At 33.0% G+C, this 13,190-nt stretch overlaps 1 long non-coding RNA gene across 1 annotated transcript; it reads left to right on the plus strand.

Moving 5' to 3' along the window:
* Positions 1–6,983: 6,983 nt before the first annotated feature.
* On the plus strand, positions 6,984–7,724 carry LOC142228027 (uncharacterized). Its single transcript, XR_012720047.1, has 3 exons — positions 6,984–7,316; positions 7,381–7,485; positions 7,559–7,724. It is a non-coding gene; the product is annotated as an uncharacterized LOC142228027 (long non-coding RNA).
* The last annotated feature ends 5,466 nt before the right edge of the window (positions 7,725–13,190 follow it).

Consider the following 13,190-nt stretch of genomic DNA (forward strand, 5'->3'; position numbering starts at 1 on the left):
ATTTTCGATCACTTTTCTTTGCTGGCTAATTGCATATTCCCTTATATGTTTCTCACTTCCACAAGGTTTTTTAGTTCTTAGCAGCTTTTTCTGTAATACAAACAATGTAGAAGAAATTATTCGATTTCATAAATTGTTTAACCGCGGACCATGCAGTTTGAAAGCCAACACACTATCCACTGGGCTACTTAGCTATTATTGTCTTCAACTGATAATGATCGTTATAGCCAAGTCAAGCAGTTCTATTTATAGAGCATAGTTTTGCGCGCCCACAAGCCGAAGTAAAGAAACTTTATGGAGCAATAGTCAGCATTTCCCGTTAGCACAAAGGGTCCTAGGTTCAATCTCTGCTTCGACCGAACACCGAAAAGTGTGTATGCAAGGCGGGAATGCTAACCATTGCACCACGGTGGCTACTTAGCTGTTATTGTCTTCAACTGATAATGATCACTATATCCAAGTCAAGCAGTTCTATTTATAGAGCATAGTTTTGGGCGCCCACAAGCCGATGTAAAAAACTTTATGGAGCAATGGTCAGCATTTCCCGCTAGCACAAAGGGCCCTAAGTTCAATCTCTGCTTCGACCGAACACCAAAAAATGTGTATGCAAGGCGGGAATGCTAACCATTGCATTGGTGAGTATGAGGGGAGATAACCCACCATTGAAAAACTTTTTGGTGGTCGCTGTGGGAATGCACCCATGATATTTTGTATGCAAGACATTCTCGTCAATGATTACTGTGGAAATTTCCGTAGAATGATCAAAACCGGTGTATAAAAACCCTTGTTTTTATACACCGGCGGGCAAGTAAAACCGGTTTTTCAAGGCCTCAACAACCGGCTTTCGGTTTTTATATTTCTCGTCAATGATTACTGTGGGCATTTCAGTAGAATGATCAAAGCCGGTGTATAAACACCGGGCGGGCGATTTATCTTCTTACACCGACCAGTAAAACCTGTTTTTCAAGGCCTCAACAACCGGCTTTCGGTTTTTATATTTTCATTGTACAATTGTCAATTTATTGTTAAATTTAGGTAAATGTATCAGGGTATTTTAATAAACTACAATGCAAATACTTCCAAATGGTTCAACGTACATTTGAGTTTTGAAAAAATGTATATAACTTTTAATAAATTATTGAATTATTTGTTTCCTTCATTTTTTGTGGCAACAAAATTTTATTTTTCTTTTGGAAACCGATTGAACCGGTTATGCCGATTATTTGTTTCAAAAACCTCCGTCCACCGATTTAGGAAAAAAAGGGGCATGCTAACCATTGCACCACGTCGGCTTCCTTTCGGAACACCAGACACCAAAAATCATTTAAATAGTATGTACGATGATTCCTGTCTTTAGATAGGAAAATGGGTATCTCGTTACTGGTGCCTTGTTCGAATATATGGATGTCTGGTCCCTAAGAAGATGGAGAGTATACCATGGGCTGATAAGGTGATAACCACCGATTTCCGGGATTCGCAATATCCACGCCGACCAAATGGAGAATGATAAAACTGATCACAAGGCTGCACTAACATACGTCGAATCATTCGGTCGATTCTACATGAGATTTGAGAAAAACGGCCGCACATGGTGAAAAAGTGTTGTTGCATTGTAGGCTATGTTGCATTTTGGCCGTTCGGCAAAAAAACATAAACGGCCGAAGCCGATTATTTTCCTCAATTTTGTAATTAAAGAAATTTGGTATGTTTTAGTTCATTTTTAGCATATTTTTTAAACAAAGGCATAATATCAACAATAAACAATACAACAATAAATTCAGTTCATAATATTCTTTTAGAACTAACAGACTTTATAGTATTCAAAATTCAGCAGTTTATTATTATAACGGCACAAAGGATTTCTTTATAAATATGTTTACGTTTTATTTGTGCTCGATGTATTGACGGAGAAAATTAAACACTGGGACAATTCAATATGAAATAAATTATTCAGCTTCGGTTAATCGTCCTCTTGGCGCCGAAGCCGACGTTTCGGTCGAGCTCTACTATGTACATAGTAGACACCTTCGTGACGCCTATGTAAATATTTTTCCTATTTTCCTATTTAGGCTGAAAAAGATAGAGTTAATAGGATTTTTTTCACAGTATAACTTCTAGTTTTTTGAGTAAGGTAGGTTAGGTTAGGTGGCAGCCCGATGTATCAGGCTCACTTTGACTATTCAGTCCATTGTGATACCACATTGGTGAATCACTGAGTGCTGCCCGATTCCATGTTAAGCTCAATGACAAGGGACCTCCTTTTTATAGCCGAGTCCGAACGGCGTTCCACATTGCAGTGAAACCACTTAGAGAAGCTTAGAAAACCTCAGAAATGTCACCAGCATTACTGAGGTGGGATAATCCACCGCTGAAAAACTTTTTGGTGTTCGGTCGAAGCAGGAATCGAACCCATGACCTTGTGTATGCAAGGAGGGCATGCTAACCATTGCACCACGGTGGCAATGAGTAAGCTATGAAGCCTTCTTATCAATCGTATTTCGATCCATTTTAAACTTTTTTCATTGTGCATTTCCATGGTCGATCATAGTCGGAAAGCAATGATGCGTCAGATGTGGATTTGGATAATATACCACAATTGAAGAAGGTACATAACGTCCAGCATTCAGCTAATGGCTCTAACATGCAACCGTTCCCAGGCGTATTAGGGTCAGACAAGGCCATCTTCTACGTTTTGGTGGAATCTGCATAATTTAGATTCTGTTTTTATTTTTAATAAACTCGTGAGAAATATAGAAACAATTTCTCTTTGAAATTTCAAACTCATTAATCTTGCTTTCGTTGTTGCTAATTCTTCCTTTAGCTTGGACTTTCATTTTAGTGGACCATCGCTCATTTGCCATAAATGCAAAAAAAAAAAAAAACAAGAAATAACTTAACAATTTTAATAAATTATCAAAAATCCAAAAAAAAAAACGAAAGAAATACAATATTAATCAAAGGCGCCAATACCATCAAATTTTAAACGAAAGAGTTGTTTGGCAATGTCTCATGAGGGAAACTTTTTATCTTCTGCTTTTTAAATTATTAACGAATGTTTGTTGCTAATAATCATATTGTTATTATTGTTGTTGTTGATCTTGCTAATATTAATAATAAATGCGACAATCATAAATGGATTTAAACAAAAACCTGTCAAACTCATCACCGCATAAATAAAGCTTTTAATGTCTGGAGAATTAAAAAAAAAACTCCGACGTCTGGAATTAGATCGACATATTCTGTTTTCAATATATGTACATATATAAGAGAATTTTAAGTTGGTTGTTGTGTATTTTTGCATGTATTAGTAGTTTGTATATGGATCCGCATATTTACAATTATGTTAATTTAAATATTTCATTGAAATGTAAATTTCAGTTTTCTAACATTTCGACCATGATCGTAATTGTGATTAGTTTTTGGAATTTTTTCCAAAGAACCATGTATACGAGCAGCCAATTCCAAAAACCGGTACCGGGATACCGTATAAAATTCCACAAAACCTTGCTCTTTTTCTTTCAAGGAGTCGGAGAAAATCCACTCATCGAGTGGATTTGACAGTTAAAACAAGTAAGGAAAGTCTAAAGTCGGGCGGGGCCGACTATATTATACCCTGCACCACTTTGTAGATCTAAATTTTCGACACCATTTCACATCCGTCAAATGTGTTGGGGGCTATATATAAAGGTTTGTCCCAAATACATACATTTAAATATCACTCGATCTGGAAGAATTTGATAGACTTCTACAAAATCTATAGACTCAAAATTTAAGTCGGCTAATGCACTAGGGTGGAACACAATGTTAGTAAAAAAATATGGGAAACGTTTAAATCTGAAGTAATTTTAAGGAAACTTCGAAAAAGTTTATTTATGATTTATCGCTCGATATATATGTATTAGAAGTTTAGGAAAATTAGAGTCATTTTTACAACTTTTCGACTAAGCAGTGGCGAATTAACAAGGAAAATGTAGGTATTTTGACCATTTTTGTCGAAATCAGAAAAACATATATATGGGAGCTATATCTAAATCTAAACCGATTTCAACCAAATTAGGCACGCATAGCTACAATGCTAATTTTACTCCCTGTGCAAAATTTCAACTAAATCGGAGCAAAAAATTGGCCTCTGTGGTCATTTGAGTGTAAATCGGGCGAAAGCTATATATGGAAGTTATATCTAAATCTGAACCGATTTCAACCAAATTTGACACGCATAGCTATAATGCTAATTCTACTCCCTGTGCAAAATTTCAACTAAATCGGAGCAAAAAATTGGCCTCTGTGGGCAAATGAGTGTAAATCGGGCGAAAGCTATATATGGGAGCTATATCTAAATCTGAACCGATTTGGATGATATTTTGCAAGTTTTTCGAGACTCATAAAATATTCAGATGTACGGAATTTGAGGAAGATAGGTTGATATACACGCCAATTATGACCAGATCGGTGAAAAATATATATGGCAGCTATATCTAAATCTGAACCGATTTTTTTCCAAAATCAATAGGGATCGTCTTTGAGCCGAAACAGGACCCTATACCAAATTTTAGGACAATCGGCCTAAAACTGCGAGCTGTACTTTGCACACAAAAATACACCAACAGACAGACAGACAGACGGACATCGCTAAATCGACTCAGAATTTAATTCTAAGACGATCGGTATACTAAACGATGGGTCTCCGACTTTTCCTTCTTGGCGTTACATACAAATGCACAAACTTATTATACCCTGTACCACAGTAGTGGTGAAGGGTATAAAAATGAAAATAAATGGAGATTCCGAAATTTTTGGGAAATTAAACGTCAACGATATTTAATCGTGGAGACAAATAGGCTGAGAATAATAAATACATACTCACATACTATATATATTTTACTCCCCCTAAAAATGTCAAACAATTTAAATTAGATTAATTTTAAACTCATCTTTCGATAGATTTCGATTAGCAAATAAATTATGATCATCTTATATTGTATCTTATTGCAAAGGGGGAAAATCAATTTACTTTTCCCCAAATAGTTTTAAGTGGATTACTTCCAAAAAGCTTTTAGCTGCTGAATTAGAGACTATTATCAAATTTATTGTCGCCCACAATTTTGTGAAGGTTTTGTAATAAATTTCTTTTTTATGAATGGAATTTGATATTAAAAAAATAATAACTCCAAATATTTGTAAACAAATTAACGAAAATGGAGAGCTCTAATTAGTTTAAGCCATTGTAGCACCTTGGATTGTTTTTTTTTTTTTTTTTGAAAAGAGATTAGTCGATTTCAAAATATTAATCCAAACAATATTTTAATAAAAAAAAAGAAGTTAGTGGGAGAGAATTAAATTGATATTTCAGCAAGAGCATTTATAAATTCTTTAATATGCTACTTATTAATGCAAGTTATTATCGCTCATAGTCAAACAAGTTAACGTAAAGTTTAAACCTAACATTACAATTCCTTTGATAAACTGTCAGTAAATTGTTTTGGATATGGACATATATGTTTTTGGAAATATTAGGTTATCGAAAATGTGTTTATAGTTTCAAAGCAAACTTCAATAATTTTGTTATATCTATAATGGACTTTATTGAACCAAATATGTACCAGTTTGGTACACCACCTTCTGCTATTTTCCACTAGAGACATTTTTCTATCATTGTAATAAATTTGTGGTTCCTCGGCGCAAAACTGCAACAAATAATTTTCACAGGCTTCCCTGGAAGCCAACTATTCTCTACTAAGGAAGAACTCTATTTACCGAAAAATGGTAGTCCAATTCCAGGCCAACGATGTATGTGGCCAATGGAAGATGACGTTCTTTCTGTTGGTAAACTATCAAGACTTTTTGAGTCTATTGGTTGAACTTAAATTCATAAATATTATCACAGATACATAGTGGAACCTAAACATCGAATTTATTTTTTTTATGGGTTCAGGCTTTGTTTTAATGGTTCAATACCGTTTTATGACATTAAGTTCCTTGACTGCTTACAAAGAAAAAAATTTTTTTTTCAATAACGAAATTGAAATTGCTTCAGTCATGAAAATGGTAGTATCAATGGTAGTATCGAATTTATTTTTTTTTATGGTTCAGGCTTTGTTTAAATGGTTCAATACCGTTTTATGACATTAAGTTCCTTGGCTGCTTACAAAGAAAAAAATTTTTTTTTTCAATAACGAAATTGAAATTGCTTCAGTCATGAAAATGGTAGTATCAATCACAGAATTAATTAGAAATTTACTAAATTCTTTATTAAAATATTAAATGATTGTTTTCGACACTTTTAATTATTTTTTTTAATTGGCTCAATTGAACATTTAATTGATTTTTGCCACAAAACTCAATTAATTTTTTAAATTTTATTTATTAATAATTATTTTACCTTTAAATGAATTTTTTAAATTTTATTTATTAATAATTATTTTAACTTAAATAAAGCAATTTTCTTACGATTTATTTTTTTATGATTTTTGTTTTAATTTTTTGATTGAGCCAACATTCTAGTTTTCATATAGGAACTAATTATATCTGAACAGAATGTTCAATGTTTTTATTTGGAAATATATTTTAATTTAATTTTAACATTTTAATTGAGTTAAATATTACTTTTTTATTAATTATTATATTTTAATAAAAGTAAGTAAACATTTTCAATCATTTTCTTTATTGCCTTTATTTTTGGATACTATTTTCCCAGTAAAAATTGCAATTTTCAGCTCCAAATCATATGTGCAATATGTTTAGCAATGTCAATTAAAAGTGTAGAAAAAAATGATGGACATGTTTATTGTTTTATTTGCTGTAAATACGATCATGATAAATTGGTACAGAAAAGCGTATATATCTGTTAATGTTAGCAGAGAGAGTAAAAACCATTCTAACTTTTACAGTAAAAGCTAGCAAGAGAGTAAGAGTGTATTTTACTCTCTTTGTACTGGTGCTTTGTTTGTTATCAACAACCAGCTGGCAACGTATGATATCCCAATAAACACAGGATGAGCGTTTTTCAAATGCAACAACTTTTCAGTTTGAGGGTAAATATAATTTTCAACATAAATTCAACTTGACTTGAAATAGCTCATCTTCAATACATCTTCAAATTGTTTGCGAATTACTTCCAATTTGCCAAAATGTTGACGAAATCTTTGAAAAGGTGTTGAAGATAATATGAGAAAACTTTGACAAAACACTACCCTAAAATGCAACGAAAAAACCATGTGGTTTTCAATACTTATTTGTGCAACGAAGTTCGTGGTCAATTGCAAGAAATAAAAAAATGGAAAATTTTAGACAAATAACCAAATAGTTTATAAAAATAGGTAAGTGAAAATAAAAAATGAAATAAAACTTTAAGGAAGTCACTAAATGTATATCTCTTTGCAGAAAACTAAAATTATGGATTCTACGTTCTTGAAAACATCAAAAAGCTGACCAATGAAAAATGGTGGACAATTAACTGGAACTGCTTCAAATAGTTTATAATAATTGGTACGTCAATATGAAAAAAATTAAAATTAAATCAACACTTTAAAGAAGTCACTAAATTTAAATCTCTTTGCAGAAAACTAATATCTTTGGATGCTACATTCTTGCAAACAATAAGAAGCTGACCAATGAAAAATGAGTGGCTTATCGACAAGAAAATGTTTCCAGAAACATTACAAGTGCAACCAATTAAAATTGTTAAAAACAACAAATTGTTGAAATCAACAACTTCTGGATGAAAATGTGCATCACATCGTCAGTTTAATTCGTATGATATTATCAGTTTAAATTGGATATTTTGTGAATTCCTTCTGCTGGAAATCAATTCTAACACGCGGTCCAGTACGTTCCTAATTTTAAATTGCCCGCATGTTAATAAAAGGAAGGAACCAACAGGAAGGAAATCGAATTATCAATGCAAAAGTGTTTACTAATAATGTTTAAGATATTTAAAGTTGTTGTTTGTTTTTTTTTTGCTCTTATTTGTTGATATGTTTAATAAGATTATTATTTATCAATTGGTATTGTAGTGTATTATGTAGTGTAGTGTATTATTATATATTTTATTTTGATGAAAATGAATAAATTATACAAAATTCATAGAATTTTGGCTTTGACTTTCAATTTGAAGTGGGGATATCATTCATACAAATTTAGGTTGAAAAGTATTTGCAACGATGTTAATTTTGAATTTGACTCGCATCGAAAATTGTTTGACAAATTATTGAGTAACGATGCATTTCAATTTGAGGATAACACTTGAGATATTAGTGCTAATGTGTTGAATTTCACTGTTGAGGGTAATGTCTGTTTTTTGTTGAGAACGCGATTTTCTCAACAGTTTCTCAACTTGAATATTACCCTAATCCTTTGAAAAAATATTTGAAAAATTGTTGAAATTTAGCATTTTTCAAACGTTTGTGTTTATTGGGATGGGTTGAAAGCACGGCTGCCAATAAAATTTTAAGAAAAATCGTCACTTTTTCCCGAAAAAATCGTCAAAAAATCGGGAATTTAAATAATATTAAAATAAAACATATGTTTTGGTTACTCATTCTGAGTAAGCATAGCCGAAAAGTACGCGAACGCCATCCAGTAACTATTTGCATATTCAAAATTCCAGCTTCTAAACATTAAAAACAATAAATGCATCCAGATTTTATATCGCAACCCACATAGTAGTTAGGGTATAATAGGTTGGGTTAGGTAATGTGGCAGTCCGATGTATCAGGCTCACTTAGACTATTCAGTCCATTGTGATACCACAGTGGTGAACTTCTCTCTTATCACTGAGTGTTGCCCGATTCTATGTTAAGCTCCAATAGGGGTATAATAACTTTGATCCGAACAAAAATTTACCTACCAGAAATATTGATTTTAGACTCCATAAAACATACTGATCGGCTCAGAATCATCTTCTGAGTCGATCTATTCGTATTCGTCCGTTCATCGGTCGGTCTGTCTATGTATTCTTCGGAGGATTCCGGTCCAATTCTTTTGATGAAACTTACTTCAGTCGAGTGCTATTGAATTTGGAGAAAAATCGGATCAAATTTATATAACCCCCCATATATATGTATCGCCTGATTTCAACCAATGGGGTCGTGTTGAGCCTATTTACTAAACGGTCGTCTTCAAATATATTGCAAGGTTATTAGGAACCCTTAAAGTAAGCAACATTTAATCAAAATCGGTTCAGATTTCGAATTCGCTCGATTTTCCCAAATTTTTGAACGGAGTAAATATCGTCATTTTCGAGGCAAAAATCGGAAACTAAATCGGCAAAATTGGCAGCCCTGGTTGCAAGATTTTACTGGGGGGAAAATCTCTAACAAAAACTAGCAATTTCTCTATATGATAACTGTCGAATGTAGTCTCTCTCCGACTCTGTTTTGCTGGATTTTTGGTGTAAACGATAAAAATTTGTGATAATTATCAAAAATTATCGGGTTCTCGAACGGAGCTAATAAAGGGTGATTCTTTTGAGGTTAGGATTTTCATGCATTAGTATTTGACAGATCACGTGGGATTTCAGACATGGTGTCAAAGAGAAAGATGCTCAGTATGCTTTGACATTTCATCATGAATAGACTTACGATCTGCCACAACGTCGAATTTTCAGTGAATGGGCCCTAGAAAAGTTGGCAGAAAATCCGCTTTTTTATCGACAAATTTTGTTCAGCGATGAGGCTCATTTCTGGTTGAATGGCTACGTAAATAAGCAAAATTGCCGCATTTGGAGTGAAGAGCAACCAGAAGCCGTTCAAGAACTGCCCATGCATCCCGAAAAATGCACTGTTTGGTGTGGTTCGTACGCTGGTGGAATCATTGGACCGTATTTTTTCAAAGATGCTGTTGGACGCAACGTTACGGTGAATGGCGATCGCTATCGTTCGATGCTAACAAACTTTTTGTTGCCAAAAATGGAAGAACTGAACTTGGTTGACATGTGGTTTCAACAAGATGGCGCTACATGCCACACAGCTCGCGATTCTATGGCCATTTTGAGGGAAAACTTCGGAGAACAATTCATCTCAAGAAATGGACCGGTAAGTTGGCCACCAAGATCATGCGATTTGACGCCTTTAGACTATTTTTTGTGGGGCTACGTCAAGTCTAAAGTCTACAGAAATAAGCCAGCAACTATTCCAGCTTTGGAAGACAACATTTCCGAAGAAATTCGGGCTATTCCGGCCGAAATGCTCGAAAAAGTTGCCCAAAATTGGACTTTCCGAATGGACCACCTAAGACGCAGCCGCGGTCAACATTTAAATGAAATTATCTTCAAAAAGTAAATGTCATGGACCAATCTAACGTTTCAAATAAAGAACCGATGAGATTTTGCAAATTTTATGCGTTTTTTTAAAAAAAAAGTTATCAAGCTCTTAACAAATCACCCTTTACTATTGTAGCACTGGAGATATACGATTCCAACGACATCTATTGACATAATACCTTACCTCAGTTCAACGGAATTGTCTTTTTTATATGTAAACAAAAATTCTTTCATTGGAATGTTTATCAACTTTGTATTTTAGGACAAGAAATCTTTGTGATCAGGATAATTGTGATTGAACAACAGGTCGAAAGTTCGGCAGAACCGAATCTTAAATAACCTCCTCCATCTGTCGAATAAATTATAAACCCAACAGAAAAGAAAATGTAAGTTATATGACAACAACAAGTAAACATTTTCTACAAATTTAGGCATTAATATTTTTACCTTTAGTAAAATTGTAGACTTAAGTTTTTTTTTATTTGCATGATATTATCCTAACAAGCATCAAATGATTGTCTTAATCATGTTGAAAACGTTATTTCTCTGTCCGTATCGATTCCCTGAGGCCAATTATTCCATCTTCATTATTGATACATATGCCCTAATTTATGGCCGGATTAATAACTTTAATATTTAGTAGGAACATCATACAAAGGGGATTTAGAAAAAATCCTATCTTTCATTGACAACAGGTCTTTGAAACTGACTCACTTGCCACCCAATATCACCACAAAACAGACAAAGACCACCTAGGAATTTGGAAGCAAAACATGTCAACAGTTCTCACGATCTAAATTCTCTTAATTGTCTACTATCAAGGATGAATCTTACAGTAGCAAATAAAAAAATGAATAAAACAAAGAAATTACATCCGAAATAAGAAAAATATTCGCATTCCAAGTTCCGAACTCCCATAAGAATGAATGAAAAGAAAGAAATCCACACTAATTGTTAGGTGATGTTTCTAAACAATTTGTAATGAGGCTACTCTGACACTTCCTTCCTGTTGCGTTGTGGCAACTGTAACGAGGGTGAGGATCCTTAAGGTTGGTGATGATGGTGTAAGGTGTCTTATCAACCACTTTAGAAAGTAAAAAAAATAAATAAATAAAAGAATACGAGTGTCATAAAATAATTTAAGGGCTGTTACTGTTGAGTCCAGTGACCGATGGTCGTAAAACAATTTTCATTCATTGATTACTTATCCAACCTCTGACCATACTAATGATGCTACTGCTATAATATTGACCTTCTTTAAATGAAAAATTGAAACAAAAGCACCATTGAATTTTTCCCAAATTATCCACAATGGACAGTGGGAAAAAGGGAAAAGTGTGAAGAAGAATACCTTTGACCAAATTCTTTCTTTCTTTGCTTTACAAATCTCCGTCTCAATCAATTGCAATTGCACCTGATATTCCCAATGAATTATGATTTCCTACATGTCATGCCAGTTGAATCAAACTCGGTTCAGGCACAGTGTCTTATTGTGTCAATAGAATAAAAGAAGAAAATTATTTGTGGTGTATCTAACTTCAAAAAAATGTAGCTTATCACATTATATTATTACAAAAGTGAATTCGGCATGAAAGAAAATTTAGGCTTAGTTTAGAATTTTTAAAACTAATTTACTAATTGCAACATGATACAAATAAGTTTATAGTTTTTTGTCAAATTAACGAAAATTTTATCATTTGAGGGAAAAAATATTCCGAGCCAAAGAAGCTGCTTCTTTAAATTAAGGACAGTTTTTTAGTTCCCAAGTTTTTGTTTTGGGGGGGGGGGGGGGGGGGGGGGAGATGAAACGAAGAAAATAGAAATTTTAGTGTGTAATTTTTTCCTACTAGTTATAAGCTGCAATTCATTCATTCTTCATTTCCAGCATTGTTTTCCATTTTCAAACAAACAATGCCAATTCCAATTGCAACATGATACAAATAAGTTTATAGTTTTTTGTCGAATTAACGAAAATTTTATCATTTGAGGGGAAAAATATTCCGAGCCAAAGAAGCTGCTTCTTTAAATTAAGGACAGTTTTTTAGTTCCCAAAAATCTAGTTTCTGTAAAATTAAAATTAGGATATAGATCTCATTTACCAAATTTGCATTATTTTTTGTGATATATATTTACAAAGCTACTCATGTATGTCAGTTTAAAAAATCCAACTGTTATATAAAATGTAAAAAATGTTTTATTAATTGCAAAAAAAATTAAACCAAAAATTGAAAAAATAAGCCTATATTTGAAACTTTTTTTATATTTAATAAAAGATTCAAAATCTCCGTTAATTTAAAGATTATTTCTTTAAATCAAAAAGCTTGTCCTTTAGCTTAAGGAAAAAATTGTCTTACTTCAAAGACTTACAACTTTGTCAGAGCGATGCTAATTTCATAGATTTGTTTTCCAAAATTTAAAGAACAATTTTTAAGGGTAGGTTAAAATATTTGGATCCAAATACTTTTTTATTCAAAACACTGTACATGTATTGTTTTAGTGAAACCTTAATGATACCGTGGATAGTGTGTACCATTAACCATTGATTGATCAAAGCGAGGGAGAGAGTGACCCCAAAACTACACAAAATAACTTCAACGTAGGGCTAAACACCAGTTGCACTGTAATTGTTTTATTTGACAGCATCAATAAATTATTCTTCAAAAAAAAAAAAAAAAGAAAACAGTGACCGATGTCATTGTTTTCCCGAACATAGACAACGTTCCTCTCTTGGAAGCATCGTTAAATATAGAAGAGTTACCGTTTTTTCTTCGTTTCGATGCAGCTTTCTTTCTTTCTTTGGTGATCATAAAAAACTATATAAACGATGGTCTTACATAATTGTAACCATTTATTGTCTGCCCCTCCAATACAAAAGAGAATTTCCATCTTTTTTGTTTAATTTTTTTTTTTGTTTCGGGATGGAGAGGGGGAA

This window comes from Haematobia irritans, chromosome 3 (genome assembly GCF_050003625.1).
Source record: "Haematobia irritans isolate KBUSLIRL chromosome 3, ASM5000362v1, whole genome shotgun sequence".
NCBI classification, from domain to species: Eukaryota; Metazoa; Arthropoda; class Insecta; order Diptera; family Muscidae; genus Haematobia; species Haematobia irritans.